This window comes from Pinus tabuliformis, chromosome 8 (assembly GCF_031772625.1).
Source record: "Pinus tabuliformis cultivar Carrire ecotype Pingquan chromosome 8, CPIR1, whole genome shotgun sequence".
Lineage (NCBI taxonomy): Eukaryota > Viridiplantae > Streptophyta > Pinopsida > Pinales > Pinaceae > Pinus > Pinus tabuliformis.
This window is the reverse complement of record NC_142294.1, coordinates 1,246,514,904-1,246,525,272: the sequence shown is the minus strand read 5'-3', so window position 1 is coordinate 1,246,525,272 and position 10,369 is coordinate 1,246,514,904. Positions and strand designations below refer to the sequence as shown.

The 10,369-nt window shown below is 37.9% G+C and overlaps 1 pseudogene; it reads left to right on the top strand.

The window, feature by feature from the left end:
• The first annotated feature begins 2,530 nt into the window (after positions 1–2,530).
• Positions 2,531–10,369, top strand: part of LOC149239899 (phenylalanine aminomutase (L-beta-phenylalanine forming) pseudogene) — a 30,709-nt pseudogene continuing 22,870 nt past the window's right edge.

Sequence of the window (10,369 nt, the reverse complement as noted above, 5' to 3'; positions counted from 1 at the left end):
GGGATATATGCCTTCTGTGGATTAATTTTCGTCTTGGCATTTTATGTCTTTATCCTTCGGGGCATTTTTGTTTAAATTCAGACTCTTATTATCTTGATCTTGATGGTTCCTTCCTTCTGAAGATTCTGTAGTGCCATGCACTCAATATTTTGTTCTATCTCAGAGATTCTTGCGGTGCTGATTCCATGACAGTAACAGGTCTCTGCATATTATGCATCAAAGGCCTTATGCCTTCGCTTGTATCTGGACTTTTATATGCTCTTAATATAAATCATGAAGCTTTTTCTTTCTGAAAAAAAAAAAAAAAAAATGGTAATTCAAAAAGGAGACATGGATAAGTATCAACAACAAAATTACGTTATCCATAGCTTAGAGCCCACACTTAAAATGAAAATTTAAACATCTGTAAGGTTAAACCTGCTTCAAAGTTCATGCCATGAAGTGACGACCCTAGAAGGCTCTAAAGTTCTTTCTTGACCTTTTTCAGGTTTTTTCCTTTCTTGCGTTACTTTTAGGAAAGAATTTGGTCCATACCGGTTGAGCTGGTCCAAAGGTTCAGGTCCAGCCAGACTTGAGCCAAGTCCAACAAAACCTCGTAATTACGAACCAAAGTGGGTGGCCATTGCAAACCTCACAAGGCATGCTCAGAACACCGGTTCCTAATATTCACAGAGTTATTTTTGAGCCCTGATCTTTGCAGCACAAAATCAAAATCAAAAGCTCAAAAAGTATGGGTTTCTCAATTGTAATGCAACCCTAGCCTAGCCATTGTAGAGGAACCAGATTTGTAAAGGGTTAGTGTTTTATAGTCTGTCATAGGGTTTCAGACACGGTTTCCCAGGTGCCAATATCAGCCCCAGGTATGTTTTAACTTTGTACAGGTCCCAGATTTTGTGCAAATTTACTATGCGTAGTTAGGCATTTGAAGTGAAATAGGCGATCTCTTCTGACCTCATATGGCTTAGAAAAGCCTAAAATTAGTCAATAATAATTGTCTAATTGTCTAAGCAAAACTGCATATAAACTGTAGCCAAGAATTATATTGACCTTATTAATAAAAGTCCTAAAATAGGGGTTAAATACTCACAACGGTCATAGTGGTAAAGCTAGACATTACTTGTCTAAGATTCTATCAGAGTCTGATTAACAATCAGCTTCTCATCTGCCATGAAGCTATGAGAAGGGCGATCAAGCTTCCTTGTTTTGTATTTCATTTCAATCCATTTGTCTTTAGCATAAGCGATGGTGTATGCACTCTCTGTGGGTATTGTTGAAAGCAGATCAAAGTGTCACGGCTAGCAAAAAACACAGAGATGTTTTCTATTGACAAGCACAGCGCAGGAAAATACACAAATAGCCCACGAGCTTTACAGCGTGAAAAATCGACAACGTGATTTGAAAGATTCGAACAGCGGGCCAAGTTTCTGTCAAACTCAAGTCATGTCATTTCTTTCCATGCGCACAGGGTTGCTATGGACATGGATAGGCCGAAGGAGCGTGCGATTCGCGAGGCAGGTGGGAATAAGAAAAAACAATGCATCAGATTTTCCACAAACCCTTCAAATACAAAACATAACGCAGCCACAACATTAACAATATAGGTACAAAGAGTAATTGACTTACAGTGATTTCCCTGGGAAAGTACTTGAAAATGCAAGGTGGGCAGCCTTGAAGTATTCCTGGGCAGAAATCCCATGTGTGAAGCAAACGAGTCTCTGCAAAGATATAACAGCACAAGGCTACGCATGCAGGGAAGAAAGACATGAAGAGTCTCTGCGAATAGTCTCATGGCCAGCAGAAAGTCTCATCGCCAGCAGGCAGTCTCTGCGAAGAGTCTCATAGAGTCTCATGGCCAGCAGAAGAGTCTCATCGCCAGCAGGCCAGGCCTGGCCTTTCATGGCCCATTACCATGGGAAAAAAACCATTTTTCTATGAAAAAAACAGATTAAACGAACGACAGAAAACACCCCAATCATCTAACACACAGAATCAATGGCTCAGGATTGCACACGTCACATTTTAGGGATGTCTTTCTCAGAGGGAACGCCTTACGGCGTAAATATTATTATCAACCAACATAAATTCATTTTAATTTTTAATTTACTATTTGTTAAGAGAAATCAAATACCTAGAGATAGAAACATTTCTTCAAGTTTCACATTCAATAAAAATTTGCATAATAAAAAATGTAGATTTAAAAAACTGAGTAACTCTAAATTTAAATAAATTTATATTGATTTATTAAAATGATTATATTAATAAATGTAAATATAGTTGATATAAGTCGAAAATGAAAACGTAATACTAATATTAAAAATAATAATAATATTTTGAATAATAAAATTAATTCGATTTTCCAACCATGGCTGGGTTCCCTAATCCATGGGATACAATTTGAATTTTGTGTATCTTGGTGCAATTAACAACACCATGATGGTTATAAAGCCATGGTGCTGTCTGTGAGAATTCCATGGTATGCTTTCAGGATTCTGAATTTTGCGTCAGTCTGTAATCTTTGAGCTAGTCTGCAATGGAGTACTTCCAATTAAATAGTAACAGTTGTATAACTGCCCGTTCTCGTTCTTGTCACGTGGAGGACATCATCCTTCTTATCAAGACGTTCAATGAAACCAACTGCATCAATGTCGATCTCTCCCGCATCAGCGTTGCCCATGTCACAGCCCTGGGCCGGAGGCCCCAAGTGAAAGTGACACTAGATAATCATGCCGGGAATTGCAGAGAACGGGCTGAGAGGTGTTCGTTGTGGGTGCAAGAGAAAGCGAAAGGAGGAGCTGATATCTATGGCGTGACCACTGGATTCGGCGCATGTTCAAGCAAGAGGACCAACCAACTGAGCGAGTTGCAAGAAGCCCTAATTCGATGTCTGCTTGCTGGAGTATTCACCGGCCCTTCTTCGTCACCGGGGGAGCTCTCCCCCATCACCACTCGATGCGCCATGTTTCTGAGAATGAGTAGCTTCATCTATGGCTGCTCTGGGATTCGATGGGCGATCATGGAAGCGCTACAGCAACTTATCAATTCTCATATCACGCCCAAATGCCCCTTGCGAGGCTCTGTAAGCGCTTCAGGTGACCTAATTCCCTTGGCCTACATAGCAGGTCTGCTAATTGGGAATCCCCAAGTCAGGGCTCGAATTGGGCTCATGGTGAAAGCAGGTCTGCAACCCTTGAAGCTCCAGGCCAAAGAGGGCTTGGCTCTTGTCAGTGGCACTTCGTTTGCCACCGCCCTCGCTGCCACCGTCATGTATGATGCCAATGTTCTGCTCTTGCTCATGGAAATGCTCTGTTGAATGTTCTGCGAAGTCATCTTCGGGCGGGAAGAATTCGCGCATTCGCTGATCCACGAGATGAAGCCGCACCTAGGCCAGAGAGAGTCTGCGGCACTTCTTGAATGGCTTCTCAGAGACAGCCCCTTCCAGGAGCTTTCAAGAGAGTATTACAACATCAATTCTCTGAAAAAGCCCAGACAGGACCGCTATGCTCTGCGTTCGAGTCCCTAGTGGCTGGCCCCTCTGGTGCAGACCATAAGATAAGCCACGGCCACAATTGAGACAGAGATCAACTCTGCCAACGACAATCCCATCATCGACCCTGTCAACGGCAAGGCCCTCCATAGCGCCAATTTCCAGGGCAGCGCAGTGGGATTCTACATGGATTATGTTCGTGTAGCTCTGGCTGGACTGGGGAAACTCATCTTTGCACAGTTCACAGAGCTCATGATCGAATTCTACAGCAATGGGCTCCCGGGCAACCTTTCCCTAGGTCCCGACTTGAGCTTGGACTATGGCTTCAAGGGAATCGACATAGCCATGGCTGCTTACAGTTCGGAGCTTCAATTCCTGGCTAACCCAGTCACTACCCACGTTCACAGCGCCGAGCAGCACAACCAGGACATCAATTCTCTGGTCCTCATATCTGCCAGGAAGACTGAAGAAGCTCTGGATATCTTAAAACTTATGCTGGCATCGCACTTATACGCTCTCTGCCAGGCAATAGATCTGCGACAACTGGAACAAATTCTTCTAAATATTGTGTTAGGAATCATCTCAAGCGTTTCAGACGAATGCCATCTCCCGGAATCCATTAAAGAACAGCTTATTAGCGTTGCCAGGGGTATTCCAGTGTACACATTTAGAATCCCCCTGCAACCCTTCCCTCCCACTTGTCTCTGCCCTCAAACAAACAATTCTTGACACCATTGTTACATTCCACGATATTAAAATTGTAGAGCAGATAACAGAGTTCGAATCCCACCTCAAGCAGCGCCTTGAAGAGGAGATAACAGCAATCGTGCTTTCATCCGAGGAGCGCACCAACAGTCACATGCTGGAAGGCTCCTGTTGCAGAACGTTAATCCATGGCTCTAAATTCTTTCCTCTGTATGCATTTATCCGGGAGGAACTCAACGCGATAATGATGATTCCGAGGACAGACCACACGCCCCAAGAGGGCACCCAGAAGGTATTTGATGCAATTGTTGATGGCCGAATCACTGCACCTCTGCTTCAGTGCCTCAGTGTCTCATGGCCAGCAGAAAGTCTCATCGCCAGCAGGCAGGCTCTGCGAAGAGTCTCATCGCCAGCAGGCAGTCTCTGTGAAGAGTCTCATGGCCAGCAGAAGAGTCTCATCGCCAAGAGTCTCATGGCCGGCAGAAGGAGTCTCATGGCCAGCAGAAGAGTCGAGTCTCATGGCCAGCAGAAGAGTCTCATCGCCAACAGGCCAGGCCTGGCCTTTCATGGCCCATTGCCATGGGAAAAAAACCATTTTTCTATGAAAAAAACAGATTAAACGAATGGCATAAAACACCCCAATCATCTAACACACAGAATCAATGGCTCAGGATTGCACACGTCACATTTTAGGGATGTCTTTCTCAGAGGGAACGCCTTACGGCGTAATTAAATTACAACATATATTAAAATTAATCCAAAAGTAATATATTAATGGAAAGGTAGAGGAAAGACATAATTTCACACACAAAAAACAATTTAAACCATATGAATTATTTCTCTTTTATTGATTATACAAACTTGAATTGATTACAATAATTAACTATGGGGTATTTATATTTTTAACTCACAAGTCAATTTATGTCATTTTCAACATCCAAACATACACTAAATTTAACATTTTCCAAATATAGAATGACGTATCTACACATATTTTGACTCAATTAACTTACTCTAAATTTACACTTCTTTACATGTGTGAGTAATTACTATTTCCAACATTCTCCCTTGATTATGACTCAAACAACATTCAGCATGACTCAACTATGTCAATAGAAATTGACTCGACCATCACTCAAGCATACCTACTGGTCTAAGTTTCAGCTACACTTACAATGACTCAAAAATTTTACAATGTAGGAATTTCTTTTTTCGTTTCTTTCAAATTCTATATATTTGAAACTGCTTCATTCCCTGTTGCACTCTCTTGCTATAGGTTCCATATTTCTTCACTTGTTGTTGCTGCAATTTTTCTTTTACTTCTCTTCTATTTGTTCAGAATATGTCTTCTACATCTTCCTCTTCAACAATTCTTTCACTCATGAACTATAGCTACAACTCTTCATATTCATATTGTCTTCCTTGCTCCACTTCTTGCGCTTCATATACCTAATCTTATTTCTATCATATTTATTGATAGCAGAATCTTATTTATTCTTGACTCCATTGTTCAAATATTGTTTCAATACTTTCTTCTTCATCTTCAAAAACTTTCATATCTTTTTCTACACTTTCATCATCACATACTATTATTTTGTGCTTGTAATTTGCACACTCAAGATCATCATTAAGCTTACATGTAAAATCGTAATCACTTTCATTTTTCTCATTCACCATTTCACTTAATTATTTTATTCCAGTTGTTGCTTTAAGACTTTCATCAATTTGTTCAACTATAATCTCAATTCATTCTTCAATGTGCTTCAAATCTACATTAAACTTATCAACAACTTATTTTTTTAACTTTAGCTCCCATGTTATTTTGAACATGTGCATATTCAAAAAAATTCTTTAAAGAATCTTCATTACGCTCTACCATGAGAGCTTCATTCTCTTCCTTTTCCTTCTCTACCTTATCTTACACTCCTTTACAAACCTTTTCTGCTACAAATATGTTGTCTTCTACTTGCCTTCTAGACATAAGTGGGTTTCCCTCACCAAATAACAACATATCAATTAGATCTTTCTGTTTCATTATTTGCATCCACACATCATCAGTAAATTGTTCTTCATCAAACATGACACTTTCCATATTGATACAATCAATCCATGTTTCAAAAAGTATATCACAAGTCTCATTAACATAATGTTCATCCACCCTATGGTGGGATATCCGTGAATGCATGTGATCATTAGCAATTTCAACTTCACCAAATTCATTAGTTGTAGTTGGATTCACCATATCACCTCTCGTCATCATCCACATGTTTCATTACAATGTGATTTCCCATCATCTAACCATCCATGTTATAGTGGAGTCCTTGAGAATTTATATGATCTTTCTCTACATCACATACAAAGGATTCAACTTCTCTCTTCGCAATATTTACTACATCTTCTTCATCTTCCAGCTGTGCATCTACATAGCTGGATGCATCAATGTCTTCACTCTCTTCTGCTACTATTGAAGATTTATGTGCTTGTGACGTAACCTTCTACTATATGTCACAACCCCTTGTACCAAATTATTCTTCCATTCTTCATTGAAAGATATAGCTTCTACTACAATGCACAATTTTTTTTCATCCAATGCCTGTTTTATAAAATTCAATACTAGAGCATCACATACTTCATCAAATGGGTTATTAAACCGATACTCAATTGACTCTTTAACGTGAAGAAAAGTTAGCATTTTGATAACTCGAGAATCAAAATATTTGCTACTAAACATAGGAGGTGGTAGCAAATCTAGGATACACTAATCACCCTCAATCTCTTCTCTATTTTCTACTAGACTTAAGTTTCTCTATTGTGACATGAACCTTTCTAAACATGGCAATGATCTCTGACTTTTCTTTTCAATTCATTTTCTTAATCTGCTTGAATTGTGCTTTGCAACCCATTACTATTATCTTTCTTCTATTTTATAGTTGCTTTCCTTATTGCATGAGGCTTCTCTATATTACCCTCGGGAAAAAAAAATGATTTGTAATATATGTCAAGTAAAGCACAATCTACACACAAAAAAAAAAACATTGTCATAATTCATAAAACATTATTGAGCCCTAAACTCACTTTCCAATAAAACACTCCCTAACCCACAAATTTTTTTAGCTCAAACAAAACCTTTGGCACCTATGTTTTTGTTTTTAATAAAAAAGCTTCAAGAAAATTATATTCGAGCTTTTAACAAGCACCCTCTTTATAATATTTGATAAAACCATTTTTAAAACCTTTATCCTTCAAAACCTTACTTAAATCTTTATTTTCAACGTCCCTTTTAATAAACCCCTTTATTTTTTTCATACAATAATAAAAAGAACTATTGAAATGTCATGTATGGTATTAATAAACTCAAAAAAACACCCACATGACTTTAAACTTGTCATATAGTTTCCTTTTGACTGGATCTTTTTCAAAATTTTGTTGACATTTCTTGCTATGGCGGATGAACCTCTCCAATAATTCGTTCAACACTTTCGAATATCTTCCCCATGCATACTTTGACCTTTGGAAATTGTTTTTATATTAGGCTACAAACAGTCTTTGGCTTTGCTCCGACTCTTTTTTTTATTTGAGTCAAAGTGGTGGAAGCAACGGTCAACGGATGCGGTGGCGGTAAATTTTTTTGCTCTCACAATGTACCTCATAGGACTGATTACAGTCTGAACGACTTACGGTAGTGGTGGCGGGGCTATGGCCCTTTTCCTCATACACCGAAAAGAACCAATTCTTAACTTCTCACTTACACTACGCTGGCATACTTTGAAGACCTCGGGTCTTCTGTAATATCCCCTACTAGATAATGTTGCTTTAATTATTTGTGTTTATAAAAATGGCACTCGAGTCATAATGATGTTTTGGGTAAATAATGGTAAATAAGTATTATATATATATATATATTGAAGGAAATTTATGCACTTGGAGAAGACATTCAAAAATGAGATTGGATAAATTCTTCATGATAAGAATTTTAGAAGAGTTTAGATAATATTAAGGGATGGGACAGAAAAATCCCTTAGCAATGCTTAGGTGAAGAAAGATGTTAAGTTGGTTGCACTTAAAACACCGTGGGAGAAAAATGTAGGCTTTAAAGGCAAAATCCTAGGCAAGAATGCAATAAAGTTCATAAAAAGCGGGACGCCATTGAAATGGAAACAATATCATGAAGAAGGGTAATAATTACCCATAGGGAGAATCAATAGGGATTGTTGATTCTCTGGAAAACAATCTTGGCTCCGGGGGACTGGAAGTCAATTCATGGTTGGGTGGTCGATGTCTTGCTCTAGTTCAAGTTTCATAGTGAACAGGACTACAAGTTACTGGTTAGATCTATGAATGTTAACGAATTTAGTCAATTATTTTATTAATATTTAAGTAGTATGGAATTAAGGTTAGATCTATGAATGTGAACAGGAAATTAGTCTAGATTGTAATTACTATTAGAAATTTCTAGTTATTATTACAAGTTCCAAATATAGATGTTATTAGAAAGAAACATCATTTGTACTCTGATTAGGATATACGTAACTAGGGTATGGACTGATTATTAAAGGACACGAGCTTTCGTTAATTTGAAATAAATGCAGTTTCATAACCAATAATATTAAATGGAATAACAATATATACATTTAGAGAGGAAAAATATACAAGCATGCTACTATAATAATGATGTCAATAAATGACTATGCACAAATCCTGTAAGGAAGGGACAAAGCATGAACTAGGTTCTGCTTTGCACGCATAGAGTTGTAACAGAGAGATCCTTTTATAGCTAACTAGAAATGCAAGGAGTGCATTCGACTGGGCAGTTGTTAGGGTGTCATGCCATGGGCTAGTATGTTAGGAACCTTGTCATAACCAACAGAAAAGAAAAAAAAAAGAAGAAGAAGAAGATGTATACCAAGTTTAGATAGATGGTGCACCCAAAACACTTCCATATTATATGGGTGTGAATTGGTGTACATTCTAGAACTGTGCATGAACCAAATTGCTATACAGTGCATGCTTCAAACAATACGGTTATGTAAACTGCGTACCCAAAATGTTGGCATACCCTATGAGTGTAAATTGTCATAAATCTAGAACTATATATAAAACAAATTACTAATCTATTCATGCCTTCGATAGCTAGATTATGTAAATTGTGTATAAAATAAGCTTCAAATTACATGCATGTGAATTGATATAAACCTAGAAATCATATATGAAGTAAACTGCAATCTAAGCATTGTGGAAGCATCAAAATAATTTATAACTGGATATAATATACAAAGTCTAGCTTGCACATGCAATGAACACTGATACATACAACAAGTAGTAAAATTTGAAGTAATATTCAGGAATGGAAAAGGATATTTCTACATGTCATTACTATTTAAAAAAAAGAGAGAGAGAGACAATACCACAATCATAATAAAATCCTCCATACTAATGTATAAATTCCCTTGACATGATAGAGTGGATATATCATGTTCAGATGTCTTTATGCCACAGTCATAAGACATAAACAAAAACAAGGAAATATAAATATATACTACAACTGAGTTACATTAAAAATGGTACACTAGTATGGACACAGTCATGCCCATCTCCCCCTTCAATTGTTTCAGCCCCATCTCACCAAAAATTATGCTAGGTTATTAAAGGAAAAGAGAACTCTAGAACCATGCCCGACATAGTAGGATTAGATCTCTAAGATGTAGACAAAATGACACTCCATGTTAAAAAGATAATCTGGCACAAGTAATGAGAAACAACATCAAGTAATAATTGTAGGAGAGATCTCACAGGAAAGAGCCCATAAACAAAATAATCTTGACCCAGTCAGATAACCTATGCAGCCATGACAAGCAATAATCAGAAAGATGGTCATGAATAGGTCAAAGCCTCAACACTGTAGCTATTATAAAAAATAAAGGAGGGACACGGGAAGGGGGAAATACTTCCCATGGATTACCATAATTACATAAGAATGCTAAGAATAGAGTACATGTAGACTTCCTTAAGCTTACTATCATAAAACAAAAAGTAAATAGATGTTGTAGGTATCATGGTGAGAAAATGAACTGAGTGAGTAAGTATGCATATTCCACACAACACTATCCCTATAGTTGCAATCTTGCATCGCATTTCAAGGGGTGAACTATCAACTATACACATGCCTTACCCAAAGACACA